This window comes from Pleurodeles waltl, chromosome 6 (assembly GCF_031143425.1).
Source record: "Pleurodeles waltl isolate 20211129_DDA chromosome 6, aPleWal1.hap1.20221129, whole genome shotgun sequence".
In the NCBI taxonomy this organism is placed as follows: Eukaryota; Metazoa; Chordata; class Amphibia; order Caudata; family Salamandridae; genus Pleurodeles; species Pleurodeles waltl.
In genome coordinates this window covers 1,573,575,439-1,573,602,866 of record NC_090445.1, presented here as the reverse complement: position 1 = coordinate 1,573,602,866, position 27,428 = coordinate 1,573,575,439, and the positions used below count along the sequence as shown (strand labels likewise).

General features: G+C 45.9%; 1 protein-coding gene across 5 annotated transcripts in view; it reads right to left on the bottom strand.

The window, feature by feature from the left end:
• Positions 1-27,428, bottom strand: part of LOC138301147 (uncharacterized) — a 50,566-nt gene that overhangs the window by 22,171 nt on the left and 967 nt on the right. The window contains exon 2 of one of the 5 annotated variants that reach the window (XM_069241316.1): positions 17,848-17,937. The exons of 1 other annotated variant lie outside the window; for it this stretch is intronic. The gene's annotated coding sequence lies outside the window, so the exon portion shown is untranslated. Of the gene's footprint in view, positions 1-2,311; positions 2,385-15,488; positions 15,839-17,847; positions 17,938-27,428 lie in introns of those variants that run through there. 3 more of the 5 variants (XM_069241320.1, XM_069241319.1, XM_069241321.1) reach the window with 3 other exon arrangements.

Here is a 27,428-nt window from a genome sequence, read left to right as displayed (position 1 = left end):
AGCGCCATCTGCTCCCACCCCTACCCCAGTAACACACACAGCGCCATCTGCTCTCACCCCTACCCCAGTAACACACACTGCGCCATCTGCATACAGCGCCATCTGCTCCCACCCCTACCCCTACCCCAGTAACACACACAGCGCCATCTGCTCTCACCCCTACCCCAGTAACACACACAGCGCCATCTGCATACAGCGCCATCTGCTCTCACCCCTACCCCAGTAACACACACTGCGCCATCTGCACACAGCGCCATCTGCTCTCACCCCTACCCCAGTAACACACACTGCGCCATCTGCACACAGCGCCATCTGCTCTCACCCCTACCCCAGTAACACACACAGCGCCATCTGCTCTCACCCCTACCCCAGTAACACACACAGCGCCATCTGCATACAGCGCCATCTGCTCCCACCCCTACCCCAGTAACACACACAGCACCATCTGCTCTCACCCCTACCCCAGTAACACACACAGCGCCATCTGCTCTCACCCCTACCCCAGTAACACACACTGCGCCATCTGCATACAGCGCCATCTGCTCTCACCCCTACCCCAGTAACACACACTGCGCCATCTGCACACAGCGCCATCTGCTCTCACCCCTACCCCAGTAACACACACTGCGCCATCTGCATACAGCGCCATCTGCTCCCACCCCTACCCCAGTAACACACACAGCGCCATCTGCTCTCACCCCTACCCCAGTAACACACACAGCGCCATCTGCATACAGCGCCATCTGCTCCCATCCCTACCCCAGTAACACACACTGCGCCATCTGCACACAGCGCCATCTGCTCTCACCCCTACCCCAGTAACACACACAGCGCCATCTGCTCTCACCCCTACCCCAGTAACACACACAGCGCCATCTGCTCTCACCCCTACCCCAGTAACACACACTGCGCCATCTGCATACAGCGCCATCTGCTCTCACCCCTACCCCAGTAACACACACTGCGCCATCTGCACACAGCGCCATCTGCTCTCACCCCTACCCCAGTAACACACACAGCGCCATCTGCTCTCACCCCTACCACAGTAACACACACTGCGCCATCTGCATACAGCGCCATCTGCTCTCACCCCTACCCCAGTAACACACACTGCGCCATCTGCACACAGCGCCATCTGCTCTCACCCCTAACCCAGTAACACACACTGCGCCATCTGCATACAGCGCCATCTGCTCCCACCCCTACCCCAGTAACACACACAGCGCCATCTGCTCTCACCCCTACCCCAGTAACACACACTGCGCCATCTGCATACAGCGCCATCTGCTCCCACCCCTACCCCTACCCCAGTAACACACACAGCGCCATCTGCTCTCACCCCTACCCCAGTAACACACACAGCGCCATCTGCATACAGCGCCATCTGCTCTCACCCCTACCCCAGTAACACACACTGCGCCATCTGCACACAGCGCCATCTGCTCTCACCCCTACCCCAGTAACACACACTGCGCCATCTGCACACAGCGCCATCTGCTCTCACCCCTACCCCAGTAACACACACAGCGCCATCTGCTCTCACCCCTACCCCAGTAACACACACAGCGCCATCTGCATACAGCGCCATCTGCTCCCACCCCTACCCCAGTAACACACACAGCACCATCTGCTCTCACCCCTACCCCAGTAACACACACAGCGCCATCTGCTCTCACCCCTACCCCAGTAACACACACTGCGCCATCTGCATACAGCGCCATCTGCTCTCACCCCTACCCCAGTAACACACACTGCGCCATCTGCACACAGCGCCATCTGCTCTCACCCCTACCCCAGTAACACACACTGCGCCATCTGCATACAGCGCCATCTGCTCCCACCCCTACCCCAGTAACACACACAGCGCCATCTGCTCTCACCCCTACCCCAGTAACACACACAGCGCCATCTGCATACAGCGCCATCTGCTCCCATCCCTACCCCAGTAACACACACAGCGCCACCTGCTCTCACCCCTACCCCAGTAACACACACAGCGCCATCTGCACACAGCACCATCTGCTCTCACCCCACCCCAGTAACACACACACACACACACAGCGCACACACACAGCGCCATCTGCTCTCACCCCTACCCCAGTAACACACAGCGCGCACACACAGCGCCATCTGCTCTCACCCCTACCCCAGTAACACACACAGCGCGCACACATACAGCGCCATCTGCTCTCACCCCTACCCCAGTAACACACACACACAGCGCACACACACAGTGCAATCTGCTCTCATGCCTACCCCAGTAACACACACTACATTAAAAACAAATAAATAAATAAGCAAAGAGCCTTACCTGACTCAAAGCACTGTAAAGATGCCACAAATGTGGAACAGCAGGCAGGCAGGCGGGCAGCAGACGTGGAGCCGGTGACAGGAAGCAGACGACCAAAGCCCCGTAAAAGTTAGCTGCAAGCGCTGACTTTTATGGGGCTTTGGCTTCCAGGATCGTCAGGGCAACGCCATAAACAATGGCCGCCGTATGTAAACATAGAGGAGGGCCGCGGGAGCATGCTCCCGCGGCCCTCTTCTATGTTTACATACTGCTGCCATTATGATATGGCGTTTGGCGTAGGTCTCGCGGGCCGCCAAGCTAGGTCCGTGGGGCCGCTGGCGGCCCGCGGGCCGTACTTTGAGTACCGTTGGTGTAATGGGTCCTTTACAAAGAGGGGTACCGCCGGGAAGTGAGGTAGATTAGGGCGATGCTTGGACATTGTTTAGGTAGCATAGGGAGGCAATGGGCCTTCTGTTAAAGGAGTACCACCGGGAAGTGAGATGCATTTTGGGTAAATTAGGGCGATGCTTAGGCATTATTTAGGTAGCATACGGAGGGAATGGCCCTTCTGTAAAAGGGGTACCACCGGGAAGTGAAGTGTATTTTATATGGGTGGATCAGGTTGATGACCGGGCTTTCTTTAGGTAGGTCAGGCTAGTGACTTGACGTTTGTTTAAGTACGCCAGGGCATTGATTGTATTGTCACTTTACCTAGAGAGTCTAAGACTTTGATTGGAATTTTATCCATGCATGTTAGTGTATTGACTTCACTTTTGTATATATATGGTAAGTTGGATCTCTAGCCTTTGTGTAGATAGTTCAGTGCATAAATTAGATTTTTATCAATTAAGGTTAGGGTGCTGATTCGTTTCTGTATAGGTGGTTTCGCTTGTTGACAAACATTTTGTATAGGCAGGTTAGTCTGGCGTTTTGACTTGCGCTTAACAAGGTTAAAGGGGTTACTAGGCTTTTGTATGTGCAGTGACTGGACTTGAGTCTAGCTTGGTAGAGACAGTAACTGAGATTTTGTTTGTTTAGGTTAGTGCAGTGACTGAGTTTTTTTATCTAGGTAGGGTAGGTTGCTGACTGTTTTTTCTCTTGAGATGTTATATCGGTTTCTTGGCTTTTGTAAAGCTAGGTTAGGGTGGGGACTGCGGACATCCATAGGTAGGTAGACAGGCTAAAGCTGTGATTTGGCTGTCATTTAGGCGGGTTATCATAATGACTTGGCTTTATGTAGCAAGTTTGAGACAGAGCAGAGTTTTTGTTTGTTTAGCTTAGGGTTGTGACTTAGTTTTTGTCTAGGTAGTTAGGGGTTGTGACGTGGTTTTTGTCTAGGTAGTTTAGGGTTGTGACAGGGCTTTTGTACAGGGAGGCATGGGCGTAGGAAGTGTGGGGGACGCGGGGGACATATCCCCCCCAGATTTTGGAGGGTGGGGGACACGGGGGACAAAGGTGGGGGGGACAAGGGGACAAAATTAATTTCCCCTTTTACATCTATTATTCAGAGGGCCATTAGCGCACAAAAGCGCTACTTTCAATAGCCCTGTAGGTACCATCCACCAATCTGATGGTAACAGAATGAAGGAGAGTCAGGAGGCCCTCTGCAGTTTTGTTTGTCCTGTTCACAGCTGTGGGCATTAAGGGTGCTCATAAGAACAAAGGGCACGAAGAGGAGAAGAGTTTTGGATGATTACTGTCTGCATCACCTGCTGCCGCCTTGAAGAGGTGCAATGCAGGAGGCCTTTAAGAGGAGCTGCAGAACAATGAGGAAGATCTAAAGAGGAAACAGAGTCCCACTCAGCCTGGTGCCTGCAGGCTAGAAAGGAGACTGTGAAAAACAGTATTTGTATTTGCCTAAGATCACACCAGTTGGTGAAACAGTGAAGTCGAAATTGGACCCAGATTTTATCCTTTCCCACAACAATTTAGGTATTAGAAGGGTATATTTTTCTAAGATTTATGCTTAATGCTTTTTTATCTAGGTAATGAAGGGCTTGATTATAGCGTGGCTAACAGGGAGAAGCCATATTTCATTTTGGGCCGTTATGTCTAGCGTTATTATTTATGTTGTTGTTATCGTTACATACTTAAGCATATTGAAGTATATTATCTTTTCTTTATCTTTTCTTCACTCTACTCTGAAACAATCTACCCTATGCCACTGCACCCTACACCACTTTTCTCCACTCTGTGCTACTCTACGCCACTGCAATCTATGCTGTACCACTCCACTCTACATCACTCTACTCTGCAGCACTCTACACTACGCCACTGCAATCTATGCCTATTCTACTCTAACCATTGTACACTACACCCCTGCACTCTGCCAGTGCACTCTTCACCACTTTACTCAAAACCAATGCACTCTATGCCACTGCACTCTATGCCACTGTACTCTGCGCCACAGCACTCTAGGCGACTGCACTCTATGCCACTCTACAATACACCACTGTACTCTGTGACCCTCTAATCTGCAACATTACACTCTGCCACTGAACTCCACGCCACTCTACTCTGCACCACTGCATTCAATGCCACTGTACTCTGTCCCAATGCACTCTTTTCTGCACCACGGCACTCTAATCTACTCTACTCTACACCACTCCACTGTAGGCACTTCACTCTACTTTGAAATCATCTCCTCTATGCCACTGCAATCTACGCAATTCCACTCCTTGCTATGCAGTCTAATCTACCCTGCACCACTCCAATGTACCCTGCGCCACTCCAATCTGCTCTGCACTGCTCTATGCTACTGCACTCTACATCACTATGCTCCACTCTGCAACAATCTACTCTTCACCACTATACTGTACTCTGCAGCAATCTACTCTATGCCACGGCACTCTATGCAACTCTATTCTACTCTGCACCACTGTACTCTAAGCCACTCTTCTCTACTCTGCATTACTCTACATCACTGCACTCTACACCAATGCATTCTATGCCACTCTACTCTACACCACTGCCCTTTATGACACTCTGCTCTGCAACACTACACTCTGCCACTGAACTATACTCCTCTCTACTCTGCACCACAGCACTCTACTCTGCACCGCTCAACTATATGCCACTCTACTGCACTCTACACCAATGTACTATATGCCACTACACTCTATGCCACTCTACTCTGCATCACTGCACTCTACACCAGTCTACTCTACCTTGCACCACTCCACTCTACCATGCACCGCATCACTCTATGACACATCACTCTGAACCACTGCAATCTTTGCTGTGCCACTCCACTCTGCTCCCCTCTACACTTCACCACGCTACGCTACTGCACTGTACGCTAAACCAGTGCAGTCTTCGTCAATGCACTCTACACCACTTTACTCAAAACCAACGCACTCTATACCACCACACTCTACACCAATCTACTTTGCACCACTGTGCTCTATGCCACTTCACTCTAGACCACCCAACTCCACTCTATGACACTTCACTATGACATTACACTCCATGATAATAGACTCTGACACTCTATTCCATTAAACTCTAACACTTTCTCCACTCTGTAACTCCCTACACAACTCCCTATATGCCACTCCATTCCACTTTACTCCACTCTATGCCACTGCACAACCCTCTATGCCACTCCACTATACAACAATGTACTATGCTCAACAGCACTCTACCCAACTTTCTCTATGCAAGTTCACGTTACTTTACTTCACTCTACTCCAGTTCACTCATATTTATGCCTTTCCACTCTACGACACTCTGCCACTCCACTCTATGACACTCTATTACACTGTGACACTACTCCACTCTACTACTACTTTATGGCATTGGCGCTTGATTAGAGATTCAGATCTCCATTGATTGCCTTGTCACTCATATGAGACATGAGTCAGATTTATCTTGGCCGTTTTGGTTACAAGCACTCTGTAACCCTTTTAACTCAAGCTTAACCAAGGCTTAGGATGATCCTGATACTTGTATAGGGGATCGAAATATCGTCGGCCAAAGTACCTTGACTTGAATTTGTGATATTGTACATAAGTTGGCATAAGCATAGGTACTATGAGCTAATGACTTCTTGATTCACTATTTGAGTCATTCATGTAAAAGTGGGTGTATAAAAGCTTGTAAATTATTATTGTGGATGCTTACCTTGTAGGAAAGTAGCCGCTTTCTAGCTTGGTTACCCCCACATTTGGCCTGTTTGCCAGTGTGTTTGAGTGTGTCTACTGGGATCCTGCTAATCAGGACCCCAACAGTTATGCTCTCTCCCTTAAATTATGGTTGTTGGAGGTAAGAGCTTGCCTTCTCACGCAAGACAGTACCCCGTGCACCACGTGTTTTTCAGTTGCCAAGGCGTGTGGCATCCTTCTATGAAATTATTTGTGCACAATGTACCTCCGGCCCCCAGCACTCCTTCCTGAGATGCACAGCTTCCTGAGTGGTTCTCTGGCGGCGTGGAATCCTTTGTTTTTGTGCTGCGTGGGCCTCCTTTTGCAACTCCTTTGTCCCCGTGCTGGGGGACTCCTGTGTGTGCTGGCTGGTATTCTGTGGGCTCTCTGAGTTGCTGAGAGCCCCCTCTGACTCCTCCTCCTGGGTAGAGTCCACCAGGTCCCTCCTGGTCCTGGGCAGTGCCATTTTCCACTAACCATGAGCATTGCCTGTGCCAAGGCTTGTTGGTGGAATCCAGCGATGCAAACCAGACTGCAATCATCCATCCGGTGTGGGATATCATCTGCACCAACCCACATCCATCTTCTTGGGTGCAGTACTGACTGTTGTTCTTCACCAGTGGTTCTTCTTTTGCACCTTGATTCGGGTTAGCGGGGGCTCCTGTCCTCCCTGGACTCTTCTGTGCTTCTTGGACTTAGTCCCATTCTTCCACAGGTCTTTAGGTCCAGGAATCCACCCTTTGTGTCTTGAAGTATCTTCTGGTTCTTGCATTATCTTCTTTCTTGTGTTCTTGTGTGTTCTGGGAAAGTTACTGTGATTTACTCCTGCTTTCCTGGGCTCTGAGGTGGGTTCTATTACTTACCTTTGGTATTTTCTAATACTCCCGGCGCCCCTCTACACACCACACTTGCCTAGGTGGGAAACCGACATTCGCATTCCACTTTCTTAGTACATAGTTTGTGTTTCCCCTAGGCCCATTTCTAACCATTGTGATTTTCACTAATTGCACTGTTTTCTGTTTTTATTGCTATTGCTGTATACTAGTGTATATAAATGGTGTATTACTTACCTCCTAAGGGAGTATAGTCTCTTTGGTATTTTTGGCATTTGTGTCTCTAAAATAAAGTACCTTTTTTTTGTAACACTGAGTATTTCCTTTCATGTGTGTGAGTACTGTGTGACTACAGTGGTATTGCATGAGCTTTGCATGTCTCCTAGAGAGCCTGGTGTCTAGGCACTGCCTACATTTCACTAATAAGGGATAACTGGATGTGGTATACGGTGTAAGTACCATAGGTACCCACTACAAACCAGGCCAGCCTCCTCCAAACCACTGTACTATAAAGGTTACTTTTTAAATTTTTCTTGTAATTGGCGACATTGGGTCATCCAGATAACTTGTGTAATGCCCAAATACTAGTCTTTCTCGATTTCCCCTGTTGATGTTTTCCCACTACATTTGATCTTTTATATTTTGATTGAATAAATGCATAAAACATTCCATTTGCATACTACTTTAATATCATTGTTTATGGGAGAGGTGTTGCATTTTTTTCCAGGGACCCCTGTTCCTTCAAAGTTTAGTTTATTGCTCTATTCTAGGACGCTCTACTTACTCCATGGTACTATGCCACACCAGTCGATGACACATCATTCTCCTTTATGCCATTAACTTTGCCATTAACTTTGAGCCATGCTGAATAGTAGTCTCACTGGTGTACAGCATGGCTAAAACACATTGGCAAAGGCAGTAGAACTTACATAGGCGAGACTTATTTGCTTTGCCACTGCTTGTTTTTAAGGTATGAACTTTAAGGTGACTTGCAATATCCTAATGTACACAGGGGGTATTTTACCCCATATAATACATGGTCACACCACCAACTTTCCCACAAACCACTGAAAACCTTAGTGCATAGGTTCTGTCATTCCAAGCTATTAAAGTAGAGAAGAAGAAAGAAAATCAACATTAAATTTTTTGCTTTAAACAGCTTTATGAATTATGCTCCTTGACCTGATCTGCCTTTTACCTTGGCTGCTAGCTCTGGCAGAAGGCATTGTAATGTCAGAACTCGACTGTAATAACCCTATCATAGTCATTTTCTGATGTCTTTTCTTTATAATCAGTGAATGTCTTTTCTTTACACGCTGTGACTTGGTGCATCACAAACAGCCGTTTCTAAAGAAATTAGTGACTGCAGTTTATACAGAGATTAGAGAATCCATGTTTATATAGACTGTAACTCCAAGAGTTTCTTCAGTTGAAATGCTTCTAGTTATGACTGATGTGGAGCTGAGCTTCCCAAGATCACACACAGGAGTAGAAGTGTTATTAGAATTATGGTTTCCGAGTACAGTTTACAACTATTGTACCTAATCGCTTTTGATCGCTTTTGATCTCTCCAGTGCGGTTCCAATTGGCATGAGGCGAAGGGCATGATAGGTGTGGGGCGCAAAGGGTATGTTCTTCCTTTTTACCCTCCTACCTTGATTTGCTTGGTGCATGAAGATGCAAGGTTAATCAACATGCTATTTTCACATTTGAGCTAATTACTTTGTGAATATAAATAACAATAAAAGATACTTTCAGACTGTGTAAACATGCCTTCCTTTCTCCCTATTTCACTTCCAATATATATGATTGTGTATATTTATCGGAGCCTGCAGTACGTAAACAAGGAGCGATTTGTATATGGTTGATTGAAAGTCCCCAAGGCTGTCCCTGTCCCCCCCAGCAATGTATTGTCTCCTACGCCCCTGCAGGGAGGTTAAGGAAGTGACTATGCCTTTATATAAGTAGGTCAAGGTGGTGACTGGGTTATTTCATAGGCAGGTTTGCCTGATGCCCTTATGTATGGAGGTTGGCCATTTGACTGAGGAGTCGCAAAACTAATGGACATAATTGGAGACTTTCTGCTGTAGTACTTCCCATCTGTTCCCTTCTGCAGACAACCTATTTTGAAATTGACTATTTTGTTATGTTTTCAATTTTTTCAACTTCTGCTGGCGTTTCTGATCTTAGTACCCAACAGAAATGATTCGAGTATGCATGGTTTAGAGTCACTCGGTTTTGTTGCCAGCCAGTTGATCTGATTAGTCCTAGGGGGAGTGGAAACGAATGTCAAAAAATTGCCTGCTGGTCCAGGGAATATGGAGATGTGCCAGGATGAGGGGAGGAGGGTGCAGGATGTGTAGGTTTTTTAATCAGTAAAAAAGCTGCATTGGTGAAGTCTAGCATATGTGCGAACATTCATCCCGTCCGGAAGAAGAGGAAATCATGAAATTGTTCAAGAAGCAGCATTTGAAAAGGTCGCACGAGTGACAGGAGAACATTAGGTGATTTCCTAGAAGTTATTCATATGTTACCCCGGACTGATTCAAAATCTGGCATGAAGTTGTGAACCAGCTGTTCACAAAGTTCCTAGAGTTCCTCAGAATGTTAGAGAAGAGTGTGTTTAGCCTTCAGATTGATGCCTGCCTCTTAGATGGCCTGTCATCATCCTTCAACCCCCGCTGTCCTCCCCTCTGTAAGGATCATCTTGTCCCTTTGATCCCAAGGTCCTGGAAGGGAGCATATTCTCCTCTCAAACAGGTGGCCGTCCATTCTAATTGAATCATCCAGGTGCAGCCTGTCAGTAACAGTACTGACACTGACCTGCACTCATCTTGGATGCCACCCTGCTGCCAAGGAAACACCCATAGCAGTCACTGCTCTGCTTTTAACAGTACAATCTGTGAAGCTGAGTCCTATTGTAAATACCTGTCCCTGAGTGTTCACTGCGCAAGACGTATACAGGATGCACACAAATGGAGATCACAAATGTTCACTTCTGGGAAGAAGCCATAATACCAATATTGTACTTTCCATAATGATTGATGGTCCAGGTGTCTCAGTGCTGGGGGACCTGGGACCCACACACCTGGGATCCACAAGTTTGGCACAGTCTTGCCAGGGTACCAGGGACCCACAAATTCGGTGCAGGGTTGCAAAGCTACCTGGGACCCGTAAGCATCCTGCAGTGTCACCAGAACATCTGGGAACTACAAGCTTGCTGCAGTGTCAACAGAACACCTGGGATCCACAAGATTGGTGATGTGTCAGCAGTGTACCTGGGACCCACAAGTTTGGCACAGCATCACTAGGACCGCTGCGACCCACACTTTTGGCACAGTGCCGCCAGGGTACCTGGAACCCACATGTTTTGCAAGTTTTGTCAGGATACCTACGATTCACAAGTCTGGTGCAGTGTCGCCACATTATCTGGGAGCCTCATGTCTGGTGCAGTGTCGCCAGGGTACCTGGAACCAACAAATTTGTTGCAGTGTCACCAGGGTACCTGAGGCCCATGATTTTACTGCAGTGTTGTCAGGGTACCTTGGACCCACAAGTTTGGTGCAGTGTTGCTTGGGTACCTTGGACCCACAAGTTTGGTGCAGTGTCACCCGAGCACCTTGGACCCACAAGTTTGGTGCACTGTCATAGGGTACCTGGGACCCATTTGTTTGGTGCAGTGTTGCTTAGGCACCTGGGATCCACAAGTTTGGTGCAATGTCACCATGGCGCCTTGGACCCCGAAGTTTGGTGCAGTTTCTTCAGAACACCTGGGGCCCACAAGTTTGAAGCAGTGTTGCTGTCGCCAGGGCACCTGGGACCCGCAAGTTTGGTGAAGTGTCATCTGGGACCCGCAAGTTTGGTGCAGTGTCACCAGGGCACCTAGGGCCCATAAGTTTGGGGCAGTTTTGCCAGGGTACCTGAGACCCACAAGTTTGGTGCAGTGTTGCCAGGTCACCTGGAACCCATACGTTTGGCACAGTGTCACCAGGCACCCATAAGTTTGGCGCAGTGTCACTCGGGCACATCCGACCCATACGTTTGGCGCAGTGTCGCCATGATGCCTTGGACCCACAAGTTTGATGCAGAGTGGCCAGGGCACCTGGAACCCATAAGTCTGACGCAGCGCCACCAGGGTACCTGGAACCCAGAACTTTGGAGCAGTGTCGCTGTGGCTTTTTGGACCCAGTAGTTTTGTGCAGTGTTGGCAAGGCACCTGAAACCCATAAGTTTGGCGCGGTATCGCCAGTGCACTTGGGAGCCAGAAGTTGGGTACTGCTGATAGCAGCCGGATCACAGACTCATTGAACTGCCTGTTCTATGAATGCGTACTAAACCCACAGCCTACATGGCACACTGACGCCATCCGCAGAGGCGCAAGTAATCTTAGTGGAAAATCTATTAGTAAATTACAAGTATTCTCACTCAACTGGATCCAGCTGCAGCCTTCTTTTTTTTTTTTTTTTACAATGGAGTGTTTATGTCAAACCTAAAAAACAGAAGGGGTATTATGGTGTCTAGCGTCAGGTATATATGATCAGTTTTATAGTGTGACCTCGAGGCACGCGGCGCCCTAAAACGTGATGTGCCAGAAGCTGGTTCAGCAGACGCCATGCGCTGCTGGTGAACAGGTATTTCAAGTAGGAAAAAAATACTGCTGAGCATGGTCGGAGACTCTGAGCAGGGCGTTGCAGGTAATAATGAGAATGCGTTAATCTGCAGAGGAAGGCGTGATGAACCTCAGCGCAGCCATCCCTCGACCACATCCCTAGCCCTCATGCAGGCCTGCGTTGGGGATTATTGGTGAGCGCAGGCACTCATTTACTGCCATCCGTAGAAAACCGAATGACCTAAGAGAAGCAACACTGCACAGAATAACATGAGTGAACACCACAGAACTATCCAACAAAACAATTTTAAAGTCTTTTTAAGCTGCATGATTGACAGGGTGAGGTGTTTTTCTGATTTTAATCGGAAGTGAATCCACGGCTGGGATGCAGAGAACCTTCAACGCCAGTGCTTAATGTATGCCAGGTTTGCCAGTGGTGTAACGCAAAATGGTGGACCCCACCTGCAGACTATTAAGAGGGGTTCCTGGGTCTCCAATATCTCACATATATTTATTATTCATGGGCTGAAGTTTTGGGGACACCTCTGAGCCTCAGTGGCTGCAAGGGCCTGCGTTACGCCCCTGCTGTTTGCGGGTGGTGGGCACTAGAGCTCATTTTTGGGAACCAAGGCGTACTTTTCTTCTTACATTTTGACCCACAGCAAGCGACAAGAAGGCAGAAAAGGGAGAACAGAAAATTAAGAGAAAGATAAGAAAACTATGAGAAAGGGAGAAAGGAGGGACTGAGGTAAAGAAACAGAAAGTGCTGGGTGAGGGAAGAAACATGCACTTTCCAGTGCCGGTCTTTTTTTTAAAACTCTGTATCCTAGCACTTCTGTTTTTTTTTTGTGCAAGTTAAGCACTGACACGGACACTTTAAACTTTTGTTTTTGGATAATTTTACACAGAATACGAGCTACTCAGCTGACTACGTTTTGCACACGCCTGAAAGGAAAGATACATTTTGTCACCAGTGCTGCAAAGCTGGGGGGGGGGGGACCCACCAGATCGCGGTTCTGGCAGCTATCTCTGGGCTGAATCTGGGAAACTTGCTGAATTTGTCCTGGTGTCATTTTCCAACGCCGGACTCAATTAAGCAGAGCCCGCAACTTGTCTGCATTCCATTCGGAGCAGCAACCTGCAGGCAGCATGGGGACTTTCTTAATTTACCACTAGTTGGGCTCAAAACTAAAGCCTGATTTAAAAGGCCATCAGTCCTCCTTTTCTTCCGGTATTATTCTGGATGGGAGCCACCTGGAGCCTAACACCCATATGCATATGTAATGGAAGGAAACAAAGAACCACACCTAGTTATCACTTCACAAGTACTTAGAAGAACCTAGCCAAGAAAGGCTTTTAACTCTGTTCAACTCCCTATGTAAGATGTGCTTGCACTGTAAGAACCCAGCATTTATCTGCCTGTGTGAGAAATTACACTAAGATTCATTTAAATACTGACTATTGCTTTTTTATTTAATTCTTTCATAGTGCTACTCATCCCAGTGTAGAGTATCAGAGTGCTTTACATTACACACAGAGGTACAATAAATTATACAAGTCTCTAAATCAATGTACAGAAACAGTTACATATGACAATGAGGGTTATGAGGGGTAGAAAATACATATCATCCATATTTGTAAACATCATATGTGAAGAGTGAATAATGGGAGAAACACAAAATCAGGATATTAAATGTAACCCACTGATTGTGGTAATCTGTACTAAAAATACTTTATTACTTCACAAAGGAATCCTTCTTTGCAATCCTAGAATAACAGGTTGACAAAGAAGCAACAAGAATCTAAACCCAGGACGTACAGCTCCTTGATGCTGTTAAAAAAGATTATTGTGCTATTTTAGAAGGCTTGCAAGTTGCGAACTGGAAGTAACAAAAGGATCTCAGTGTCAAAAGCAGCAGCCCACTTACCTATCTAAAAACATACAAATCAGTGAACTGCATGTTAGGTGATGTGCTTTGCAGCAGGCACATTAACCCTCTATGCTAATTTATGAGTCACAATAGTGACTGCACAAAGCACTGAACTCTCCCAGAACAGTGTTAACCACTAGAGTTACCCTAATGCTATTTTTATCCCCTCAAAGTTGCTGGGCAGGCAATGATCTCTACAGTAGGTCTCTTAATCCTGTAAGATATTTTAAAATGCAACCTCTTTTGACCAATTAAGTAACGCAGAACAGATTTACTGTTGCATATGTCCTTGTTGCCAATTTCTTTGCAGCAGATTTTTCTTTTAAATAATTGTATAGGTTGACTGTTAGACTCTGCTTTCAAACTCCACCCCTCGTGACTCCACCCACTTTACTCTGCCACACCCTGACCCCCAATGAATGGGTTTCTGGAGAAAATGCTTTCCACTCCCAGCACTGTCACTTGCACCAGTAGGAGTCAATGTCCAGAGGCATTTAAATTCCAGAAAGAACGTCATTGTGTGTACATTTCAAGACCAGCCTACTACCTGTCCACTTAAATGCAAAATATTACTCAGTTCACTTTCCTAAAACGCAGGTGAGGCGACCCTTTGAACTGAGAAAATCACCAAATCTGGGGGCCAAAGTATGTAGAGATGGACGAACCATTGAAGGCTCAATCCTGGCGCGAGACGTATGCCTGGTTTGGCTTGAGGTTGAATGGGAGTCTTGAGCCACATGCAAACTCGGCTGTGAAGTCATAGGTTTTTCCTCCCCTGCAACCATGTGTGCACTATCACTCAGTGCTTAATTTGTCAATAAAATCGCACCGGTGTCCAAAGCTCTCCTCTGAAGCAAGCAGCTGCTGAAATTAAATGTGGGAACACGGAATACTGAGGCAGCGTAATCCTGAAGCATCTCGGGTCCCTTTAATTCATTTACAGCCACTCCCTGCCCCTTCAGCTCGCTCTTGCAACGTCCTGCTTTCGCCCTTCATGGCGGTTTTCGTTTTTCTCTTCCTCCCTCATTCCCATATGTGTCTTTTGCTCGCAGTTGAGGCAGAAAAATAAGTGCCAGCCCTCAAAAATAAGTGCTGGTGCCCCGCACCGGAAACCACCAGTTCAAATTAAGCACTGCTATCACTTAATTCTCCTAGCCTCTCTGGGTGTCGTAGAGGTGCTGGGTATTGCTGCCTTCTATTCGAACTTCTACAGTTAAAGTGCCACAGGCCGGTGACACTGGCCAGCACTTTTGCAGCCCCAGGGGTTGTGAGGAATGATGTGATTAATGCGCAGAGGCAGGGAGGCAGAAAGGAAGGACATCGTGCAAGGAAGCTGATAACGGAATTTACGAGTGAGAGAGAAGGTAAGAGCAAGAAAGACAGAAAGACAAATAAAGTCGGTGGGAGAAACGTAGAGGATGGAGACGGATAGGGGAGCAAATGAAGTGACAGCAAAAGAGACCGAGAGAGTGCAGAAGAGAAAAAGAGAAAGGTTAGAAATGGTAGAGGGAGAGACCAATGCAGAGAAGAAAGAAAGCGGGTCCAGGAAGTAACCGAGAAGAGAGTGAGAGAAAAAGAGGCGGTGGGAGAAACAGAGTTAGATCTCCCAAAGAGGGAGAAACGGAAAGACCAAACTGGTGGAGGGAGCGAGGCAGTGTCCTCCAATGAAATGTCGTTGCTGACCTGGCTCGTGTTTTGGCTCTTAGAGCCAAGCTGCACCGCAGGCTCGGCTGTTGTTCGATTCTTCCCTTGAATTCTCTGACTTGCCCGCCTCTGCCGCTATCCTTACCTGGAGTCTGGAGTCCATCAGTACTCAATATATCACAGGCCAGGGCTCAAATGTAGCGGTTTGTGAACTATTTCTTCTTAGCAGTAGCACATGGTGCCGCCCTGACTCCGCAATGTCTGCGCAGAAGAAGAGCCAGTTCCTTGACGAGTGCATTGTTTGTGATTAAAAAGTGCACTTCTGAGAAAGCCTTTCACGGTTCCCGTTCCGGCCTGCGCACGTCCTGTTCCCGCCACTCCTGCTTGGAGCCGGAATGACGCATGTGCAGTGCGAGTCCTAGAGAGGGCACTTGCAGCGACCAAGCCCTTCTCTCCCTCACAGCCGCTGTAATCCCCTCCTCCCACCGTGACGGTGAGTTGTGGGGTGTCGGGTGGGTAGAGAGGTCGGTGGTTGGCCATACGCTAGGAGCAGCTTGAGATGTTTGGAGCGGCAGCGGAGGGAAGGTGGGTGACCCCCCAGGACAGTGGTTGGCAGGTGCTGTGGGTTTGGGCTACGCACCCCTGAATGTAGATAAACATAGGGTACAGGTTCGGGGTTGGCTGCAGTCTCTGGTATGAAAATACGGACGTGGTACAAGCAATTCTAGAAATGTACAGGGGGTGCATCTGGGGTACCTTGTCCAAAAATCACCATCCCCGTGAAATGTTCTGTAGGGTGAAGGACTCGATGGCATGGGGCATGTGGCGGTGTGAAGGGTGTGTGCCTTCTACCACGAATATGATGATATGAAAGGTGACAAACAGTTGTGGACGTGTGGTGGCGGCGCCAGTGATGCTGTGCCCAAAACCGGCAACCCCATGTCTGGCATGAGGGTAAGGGACCGGGGGAATGCACATGGGAAAAGGCAACAATAGATTGCGCATTGTGTTGGGTGCCATCCGCATGTTAAGTCCACGGGCCACGAGCCATCCACTCCTGTGGCATATGATTGTATTAAGGCTCCCAGTTTTCAGTTTTTACAGATTTTTGCAGATCAATACAGAAAGAAAACAATGGGCCTGATTTAAGAAAAGTTGCACTGCACCCAGCGTAGCAGCACTTTTCTTGCACCCCTTAGTGCCCCCTAGCCACCATGTGTGTGCCGTACATAATATACTGTGCGCCATGGCAGTAGTTCGGGGAACTAGCATCAAAAGTTTTGACGCTAGTTCGGAGCTTTGCAGGATTAGCGTCACAATGTTGTACGCTAATCCTGCAAAGCCCATTGAGGCCCACTGTAAACAATGGTGTGCCTCCTTTTAACGCCTGCTCTGAGCAGGCGTTAAAAGTGCCCAAAAAATGACTCAAAGAGATCTCTTAGATTTCTTTGTGCCATTTTTTCATCCCTGAACGGGTGAATGCCCCCTTTGCATATATTATACAGGTGCAGGCATAATGTAGCACAAAGGGCTACAAAGTGGAGCAATGTATGCATTGCGCCGCTTTGTAAATTTGGTGCAGCGATTTTGGCCTCTTTGGGGCCACATTAGCGTTGAAAAAATGACACTAATGTGGCACAAGGAGGCGGTAGGGGCTCTTATATCTGCCCCAATGTGTTTCCTGTCTGTATTTATTTTGTTAGGCAGAAAAATACAGAAAATTGTTCTTCGTGTGAGTAACTCTCTGTGCTGTCCTTCTTGAATTGCAGACCAAAGACTCAGAGACAGAGAGCATGGGAAGTGAAACAACAGGATGAGATATCCTTAAATAAAGGCTTACGTTAACTTATATTTGTACATTATGCTAATATGTCCCTGTGGGTGTAGTGTTTTGTTACATTTGGCTGCTCAATTTTCTACAATGTGACAGGCATCAAAGTATAAGTGCATGTTTATTAGTTAAATAAATGTGGAAATATACCATTTTATGACTCAATTTATTCTCAAAACACAAAATAAATATGGATAAATGCCAATAAGATGGTCAAAAAATAAAGTTGGATAAATACAGATGGAAATCTTTATAAAATAAATACAATAAAACCGGGAGCAATACTTGTAATTGGAGTATTCTTGTAAATTAATACTTCTAAATATAACATTTACATGCAGTTGCTAATTATTTTGGAATTTTATGGATCTTTTTTTGTTTTGTTAGGTTCTACCAAGTGTTTAATGCCTGCCTCACTACACACTTTTCATATAAGACATCACATTTTCATGAAAAATAATTTTTACATTTTGCTAATTTACAAAGATGGTGGTTCACCACCCTGGAGGCAGTAGACTGATATTCTCAATTTAGCACTTATAACAAAATGTGGTGTATTCACCTCACCTTGTGGCTCTTGTGCAAATAGCTCAATTTAAAATTCCTTGCAAAGGGTCGCTTCACTCTGACCACAACAGCACGGACTCTGTAGTTGAACTGCATAAAACATGAAAATAAATACCCATAATGCAATGCACAGCTGTGACAGGAATTTGAGAAATGGTCCAAAACATGCCCAGAATATTCTTATGAAATATACATCAACTGCTTGAACACAGCCACACACTGCAAAGTACTCTGCAACAAAAACAAATTCATTAAAAGGGTAAAAAACAAATGAGAAAAAATAAACTGAGCAAGGTTCAGTGAGCACACCATGGTCCAGATTTAATTACATTTCAGGCAAGGCAGCACAGGAACTAAAATTAGTGGGCTGCATTAGGCAAGGAGAAAAACAAAGAGCAAGCATTATCTACTATGGCTGGCATGCTAATGGGTCATCCCCTGCGCAGGCACTCTTAAAGGCTGCCTTACAAATACACAGCCTAACAGAGGTCAGTCTAGCATAGGTTTTGTATTAGCATCATATAATCCAGTACAGATTACTAATTTTGATGCAAACCTGGTCTGGCTATTTTAGTAGGTAGGGTTTTGCGTCAAAATCTATGGGTGTTTGCACTGATCTACAGAATGAATAGCTGGTAGTGCCCCTTGACTAAAACTGATGCAAAGCATCGTAAACTGATTTATGTGCAGAGAAAAGGGCATCTTTCTAGTGGAAAATGATTTTTATACCAGAAAGTAAACATCATGGACCACTTTGTATGTCTTAGCACTGGTGCAGGGCATTAGTAAATCTGGGTCCGTGTCTGTTACAACCACTTTTCTAAATTCTATTGGATATATACAAACCCAAGTCGGTTTCATGGCGCTGTTGAACAACAGCAAAATCGGAACAATTTATTTACCAGCTGAACAATCTGGTTGTGGGTGACGTTTGCAATTTTAAATGTTGTGCTTCCAACCAAAAGGTGGCGCATAGGAAAAAAGCTTCAAATGTGGATAACCGTCCCTAAAAAGCCCAACTCCTGATTCTGGCCAGCTGTAACAAAGCATGACCTTTAGCGCCCTTGGGCAGTCCAGCTGGAATCTGCTGACAGATAATGTCCCTCCCTTAAGATCAGTGTCCCTGAGCTGTAGAAAGACCTACCCACTAACGAAAGGAAAAGAAGGTAAACTTGTGGAGACCTGACCAGGGGCGTAGCTTGGTCGGTAACATTGGGTGGGGGTGGGGGGCAAGCTTCAGATTTCCTGACAATCGTGCTGGCATATAATGTTAAAATACATTATACGACAAGCAGGGCGCGTGAGAGGCATCTAAGAGGCAGTGGAAAGGGAGAGGTATATGGATTGGTAGGAGTACTAAGTGAGAGAAACACAATATTTGTAAAATAATCAACATTTTTAGGGCTTTCCAAACAGAGATGAGAGAATGTGCGTGTGTTTTTGTCAGCGTGTGCATGCAATAATCCCAGGTGAATTCTGACAGACATCTCACCACCCAACAGAAATCACCTCTATCCAACTATTAATCAGAAAATACATTTATTAGGGGGTATAACACCCCAAACACCCCTACCCTCGAAGCTATGCCCCTGGACCGGACTAAACATAAGCTTCAAGCAGAGCTGGCATTTTCAAGCCGGTGATGGTTTATTTTACAAAGATGAGTGTCAGTAAAATATGACCAAATATACTGGATTGCAGTTCAACTGACTCCAAGTGCATGCCGGTGGGGTGCCTCCTTTGGGTGCTAATAAGATGCGCATGACAGCTGCATTATGCAGCTGTTATTGCCAAAAGAAGTTTAGCTGTACACTGAATGAACCTGACGCCAACCATGATTGAAAGGTGGATTAAGGGCGTGAATGATTGAGCAAAGGCGGAAGAAATAAGATTTAGCATGGGCCACACAGGTGCTAAAGCCACAGCCACTCTGACTGAATGGACTGCATACCGGAATGCGTTTTTGTGTAAAATTGCAGCCTGTTTTATACGTTGGTGGACGGATTAAGTACCATTGCCACAGTGGAGTACGTGACTCCCACTGTGGCGAGGGTTCTCCTCTCAACAAAGTTAGAGATGTCCGCCGGCCCAACAGACAGTTCTTGCATCTAAATGCATTGAAAGTTTGACGGATGGTTCCATCAACATGAAGGAGCTACACATCAAACTTTCAAATTGTTTTGTTTTTAAAAAGACAATCCCAATGTAGGATTTTCTTTTTAAAAATAAAAATAACGCAATAATGAACCCTCGTCATGGGAGTTTTCACCCATGGTGTGGGGTCATTTTGGAGCGCTCACTGCCCATTAGAACGTAGTTTTACCTGGCAATGATGAACAGTGAAAACTGTCCAGGTGTTCGCACACTCTAAATCGGGTGGGCGACCACATAGCCAAACCTCCAAAGTCATGAACGCTATACTTATGTGGTTAATACCCCGTGGTCTCTGCTGTTGTGAATGGTAGAGTACGTGGTTAATACCATGAGTTCTCTGTATCTCTCATAGGCATGGGATTGCACCCTTAAGTCTCTGCTGCTCTGACAGGCACAATATGTGTTCCATACGCTATGATCCGGGCACATCCCGACAGTTACAATAAAGTCTTCACAACCAGAGATCTCTGCATTCCTGGCAATTATCACATGATAATATATCCTAAGATTTCTGCAGCCCTGCAACTGCTGGTAATGTCCTGATATCCCTGCAGCTGCGAAAGGTGTACTATGCTGGTAATACCCAGATATCTCTGCAGCACTGGCATCTACAATACAGGATTTATATAACCTTAGATGGCTTCAACCCTGAGAAATACAGACTGCACTTAATACCAGGAGCAGCCACCTGTCCTAACAGGTACAATGTGGAGTTGCTAAGCTGAGATCTTTGTAACCCTAAAGGTGCCATATAGTATTTGTACCCTGAAACCACTGGAGCTCTGGCAGTTACTGCATGGTATTAACATCCTCATAACTCTGCATACCTGCCACACACTACACAGAGTATAAATCCAAAAACGTATTCAGCTCTGACTGGTTATTGTGTCTGTATAATACACTGAGATGTTTAGAGTCCTGACAGACTATGCAGTCTATACTGTGAGCTATCTGTAGCTCAGACAAGTACAGTTCAGGAGATGTTTAGAGCCCTGCAAGACTGTGGGGTTCATACCATGAGATATCTGCGTCTCAGACAGATACAGTTTAGGGGATATTTAGAGCCTTGGCAGACTGTGGGGTTCACCCCGTTAGCTATCTGCAGGTCAGACAGGTACAGTTTGGGAGATGTTTAGAGCCCTGACAGACTGCATGGTTTATACTGCAGCTCAGACAGGTACAGATTAGGGGATATGCCCTGAGGTATCTATGGTTGGGACAGATTGACTAAGAATGTACAACCAGTGGCATAGGTTTGCATTTGTAGATCCAAAAAGTTAAAGCCCTGCTTCTAGGGGCTTAGTGACTCGGAGATTTACCATCTTATGAGAAATACATCCTTTTAGCATGTTCACCCCAATGTTTCTGACTGATACTGGTGGTAAGTGACCCTGATTGTACCCTGGGCTGTGCTAAACAGGCCCAGGGCCAGTGCTGAGAACAAAAGGTATATGGTAAAATGGTCCAATTACAATTGGCAACGACAGACCCCTATAAGTCCCTCGTAGATAATAGGGCAAAGGGGGATTCAAACTACTTATAAGTCCCTAGTATATAACAGGGCAGGAAGGTACAGAGGTCCAGCAGATTTCCTGCATTGGAGTGTGCACTGCTGTATTGCCTGCTGTCATTTTTGAAGGTCTTGCAGACTGTCTTTAAAAAGTAAAATGTGTGCAAATTCCTCTTTGGAATTAAAGTTACCTCCAAAGTGATGATCTATCTTATTTTTACATATAAGCACCCCTAAGGTCTCCTCTAGATATCCCAGGGGTGGGGTGCCATGCAACTGTAAGCAGTGACATTATAAATGTTGTTTTGATGTCCTGGTGAGGGAAAAACTGCACCTTTCATTTTCTTCTCATTGTGAAATAGGAAAATTTTCCATTAGCATAAGTATTGCTAGGATGGAGCTAAATGTGTCATGAAAGGAATCAAAAGAATGGTAATGATAAATCCAACAATTTGCCACTATTGAATATATCATAACTAATACAGAAAATAATGTATGACTTCCTTTTCTGTAAGCCAAATTCCAGCCTGCTAGTGACCTCTCCTGATCGGTCAGCCTTAACAGGATTAGCCAGGCTGCATTGATGAGGTGATAAGTGGCCTGCACCGAACACAGGTTATCTGATGGAAGGAGGTCTGCAGATGCTGAGGCCAGGAAGGGGGCTGGGTAAATCAAAGGAAGCGGGACAGAAGGGAATGCCAGCCAGGCCTGCTCTCTCACCCTGTACCCCACAGAAAGATAGCAGGACCAGGAAAGGAATATGCAGATGTTCAGAGAGGGAGTGTTCATGGAAATGAGCCACACCAGTAGGTTGGTTTAGCCAGGTCTTGCTCCTCAGGAGGAAAATTGTCCATCTTGAAATTTTAAAGTGCAGTACTGTATAGGACAATAAACTTCCACACTTTGGAAGAAGCTGTCTTGCTTTTGGGTGCCCCCCATGCTTGTCCCCCAAGATGATTGAATAAAAGCGGCTGATCTGTACTGTAACTCAGATCTGCTGCATGAAATCACAAGAAGAAGGATTTCCCTGCAGGAACTCTGGTCGGCAACCCAAAGGACTGCACTCTGAAGTACTGCCCCCATTGCACACTTGAACAACAGCCTTAAGGGCTTTGCCTTGCTTCAAAAACAACTCATGAGTGGACTCCCAGAAAGCAACAGGTTAACAAAGCTTCACCTGCACCATACCATCTCAATCGAAAAGAACCCAATTGGACAGCCCCTAGTGGTCTTTGAAGGAATTGGCCAGGTGCATTCTGGGAAACGTAGTCCTAATATCTCAAGGACCATCCCAGAGCATCTAGACCCTTGGATTGGTGTTGTGGACACCCAAAGATCCCTGCCTTGAAACAAGAAGAAGAAAAAGGTCTGCCCTACTGAATCCCTGGTCTGCACCAAGAAGGACTGCACCCACAAGGACTACATCTACTGCACACTATGAGCTTTTACAAAAGATGACTTTGCCTGGCTTCTGAAGGCTTTAGGAGTGACTCCCTGTAAGCGACAGGTATAAAGGAGCTACCAAGAGTCACCTGCATCAACTCCTGCCAGAAGAGCCCAGGTGGACAGCGTTCAGTGGACTTTTAAGGATCTGACCAGGTGCATTGTGGGAATTGTAGTCCCAGCATCCCAAGGAGCAACTCAGAGATTCTAGAACCTTGGATTGCACTTTCCTGCATCAAGAAACAGTTCTAGAAGTAAGTGTAAAAGTGTTACATTGCAGACGGCTGGAACTCTTGAATGTGTCCCAGTCGAGTGCAACCTTTTTCTTTTAACCCTTTGAGCACTAATTGCTTCTAATCGCTAGATCTACTTTTAATCTTTAAAAATTAATTAATATCTCTGGTTTCCTATATTGGATTTTTTGTAGTTTGGTGTCATTTTAAAGATAAAAATATTTCCTTTTTCTACAAATTGGTGTGAGATTTTTATTGTGTGTTGCGTCTTACTTATTTACTGTATTGGTGTATTTAAATGCTTTACCTACCTGTCTCCTAAGTTAAGCCTGCCTGCTCGTTGCCAAGCTACAAGGGTTGAGCCAGGAACTGATTTTTGAGACATTGACTGGACCAAACATTGTCTTGGGGGCATTATTGCTTGTGGTAGGTGTACTTACATCTACTAATAACCAGCCTCCAATAATTTTAATCTCTGTGGGGGATCATGTTTGCTATTATGCCTGTGCCCCAACCAGACATGCTTTCATCAAATGAGGAGTCCTCTGAAAATGCAACCCTAGACCAAAAGTGGTAAATTCCTAAACTTTATTTTCTCAGCTACATTTTCTGATACATCTAGATAGCAGAGAAGGCTAGACAGACATGAATAATACCTATCTATGAAGACTGCCAGCTCTGCAGACACATGTTGACCTGTATGTGTGGGGGTGAACTAGTCCCCACTACCATTTATTACTACCATTGGGGATTCAATACAATATTCATTCGCCAGCATCATGTAGTTTTAACCTATACCCATTTATAATCCTTAGCCCTTTATTCAATATCCACACATTTTCATCAGACAGCACACATTCTGGTATCAACCTTGAAAACGCCTCCCAGGCTCCCCTACATAAGAGTGGAAGCTCACACCAGGATCTCTAAGACAAGTGCTAGAAGGGGCTCAATGAACAAGCATTCCACCTTCTGGCTGGGTGAAGTCTCTTAGTCCTAAAAACAACAGTGTGTATGAAGTTGTCCCGGTGTCTACATTCTAGCAGGGAATATTGTAGTGGTTATGTGAATTGGAGGGTGTTTGTCTTTGCTTTCCCTCCTCCCCTGCCCTCCATTCTGATACAAGCACTGTGGAAACTGAAATGGTAATGTATAATGCAGTACCATAAAATATTCCACAATGACCCTGTATGTAAAGCATACATTGCAGTGATTGTTTCCTGCATGTAAAGCATATATTGCCATCCAGGTTTCATTAATTATTCGCATGTACAGAATAGATTTGAATGGATGTTTACAATTTCCCATATGTAAAATAATCACTGCCAGGACAAATTCCTGAAAGGCCCCAGCAGGTAAAGCATACATAGCCATAACATTTTCTTAAAGTCCAATTGTAAGTAAAGCACATGCACATATAGAGGTTTTTGAATAAACTGCCATCCTAAACTACATTTTCTGTGCATACGGGTGTAGAACTGTCATATTTACATACGGGCCACTGAGGAATCGGTCATTCCTCTGCAGAATCTACTTGCAGGGGAAGGGGGGCAATGAAGTAACTGCCATCCCAAGGTATGCTTTTATATGGCTGCCATAGGAGACACTGGAATGGTAAAGTATGATGCGATGTATTACATACAGTGGCACTGTATGTAAAGAATGATCCTTTACATACAATGGCACTGTATGTAAAGCATATGTCACTATACCATTTCCATAATACCTAAACATTCAACAACTTTCTTCCACAAAGTCACTGTTACTCGCTGTCATCTTCCAGCTGCCCGAGCCCTGGGCTGGGGCTCTCATAGGGAGGGGTGCTAACTATTCAAGCTGCTACCCACGAACAGCTGTATTTGGATGCTTCCCAAAAAAATCAGAGAGGAGCCATAGAAATCCCTAAGCATTCAAGAGAATTATTTACTATCCTAACTCTACTACTCGAATATTTTTTGAAAATGTTTGTTTGCGAGCAGTCCTGTACTTTCGGCAAAGGGGAAGATTAGAAAGACTTGCCCATCTATCCATGTGAAGCAGCGCTGGCTCGTGCCACAAAGCCTGAGTGACATAGACAGATGGGAGGCTTAAGCACATGTAAACACAGTGACTCACCTTATCTTAATTTAGGGACTGGCTCGGTGGCTCACATTGGTTTGGTGCAGAAAACATGACACTAACAGAAGGGAATGGTTTTCCTTTTAATTTGTCTAACCTCTGGCAACCACTGGAGTAGCATTCCAACCCCTTATGGCTGCCCAACAGGCCATCTTAGATTAGGCACAGCAATTTGCAAATCAGTCTTGGTCCTGCTCCAATTGGAACAGTCCAGCCTAACTGCCAAACCAGGTCCTCTCTAAACCAGAACACAAACAATCCAAGACTTCTTTTTTGCAAGAGTCAGACCTTTTCAGTTGGGTCTGACCTGTTTCCAGGGGCACACTTGGCAGGGAACTTGTGTTCACTGTGCCACTGGAGCCAAGCTACACCCAACTTATGAGCCCCCAATCAGGGGGAAAACAATCTTGGGTTGCTTGCTTTCTGGTTCAGGGAGTACCAGGCCTGGCAGTCCACGCCGGACTGTTGGAACACAGTCAAGACTGATTTCCATATGGCTGGATGCAACCTGAGGGGGAATGGTGGGCAACAGAACAGTGGTTTGGGATGCTACCCAGAGTGATGCCACAGGTTAAATGTATTGTGAGCATTCCTCCCATCACCTTTTTTGTGCTTAATGCACCGCCTTACGTGGCAAGGGTCTGCCCAGAAGTGGGTCCAATGCTCACTGTGCCACTGTAGCCAAACTACACCTGAGTGGTGAGTCCCATTCAGGGTGAAACTACTCTTTGGTTGCTTGTGTTCTGGTTCAGGGAGGACCTGGCTTGGCAGTTTGAGCTGGACTGTTACTATTGGAGGATGCCAAGTCTGATTTGCATATGTCGGGGTTCAAACTGCGGTGCCATGGTGGTTAAAGGAAAGACGGGTTAGAAGGCTACCCCGAGCGATTGCAAGTGCTTACACTTATTGAAAGTATTCCTCCTATCACCTTTTTTGTGCCAGAAAACCTGACGGACAGGCTTGTCCTTTTACTGCATACTCCATGGATTGAAGCGCGGCATTGATGATGCACAGACTAGAAGGCCGGCCTAGCTCCTGACCTGCACTCATTGAGCACTGAGAATGCAGGCAGAAGGCAACAGGCAACAGCATCTCTGTTTCCACTGTAATTGTGCAAGTGTGAGGTAGAAGTGCATGCACTTATAAAACAGTACAACTAAGCTGGGAGGTGGGCCAAACTAAGTACGCAGAGTCTGTCAGTACTATTTAAATAACCATTGGCAAAGGCAAGTGGATTGCCGCTTGCACTCTAGCACTAGCTAAACCAATCGAAAACGCCTGCTGCTGTGCAAGTCAATTGAAAAAAAGAGTTCTTTATGTACACGATGCAGGGATGAAATAATGTAATGCCTGTGCATTCCAAGGGAAGTGAAAAGATATATCCAAATATATCCAAGAAAGTGAGACCAACATATTGCTGCGTCTGATCCAATATTAGATTGACAATGCCTTAAGACAGTGGCTAATGGTCTCTGAGCAAAAGAAGCCAAGTGGTGAAGGAGGCTGAACCAAGCCCCCTAGAGTATGTATAGAATACATTATGTTTGCCATGAATGTTGTACATGGCATTACACATCAAACAAAAGAAGCAGGCAACTAGTTGATATAAACAGCTCAGGGGCAAGGATTTTCAGAACTGCAGGCAAAACTGCATTTCGCCATTTGCGCACTCACCTAACCTAGCAACAGGGACATTTTGTAGGTCATCTACACTGTCTCCTGCCCTCATAAGGTGGCTTGATATGGCAAAAATATACAGATGGCGCCACCACGTGGCAGTCAATTACAAATAAGTGCTGGTGCTAAGCACCTGGCACAAATTAAACACTGCAAATAAAGAAAGTGTGTGAGAGAACTGGAAAGAGATTTCAAAAGAAACAGCGAAATAAGTATAAAGAGCAAGACTCAGAAAAAAATATAGTCTGGCTATCTTTGGCCAAGACCCACTAATTTACTCTTGGGAGCCGTGCATTATCCACATATCTCTAAGAGTGTGCAGCACAAACACAAGAGACAGAGAGAGAGAGATGGAGTGGGAGAGACAGAGAGACACAAAGAGAAAAATAGATTTTGTACAGGGAAAGACAAAGGAAGGTAACGGAGCCAAGAGGACGATAGAACGA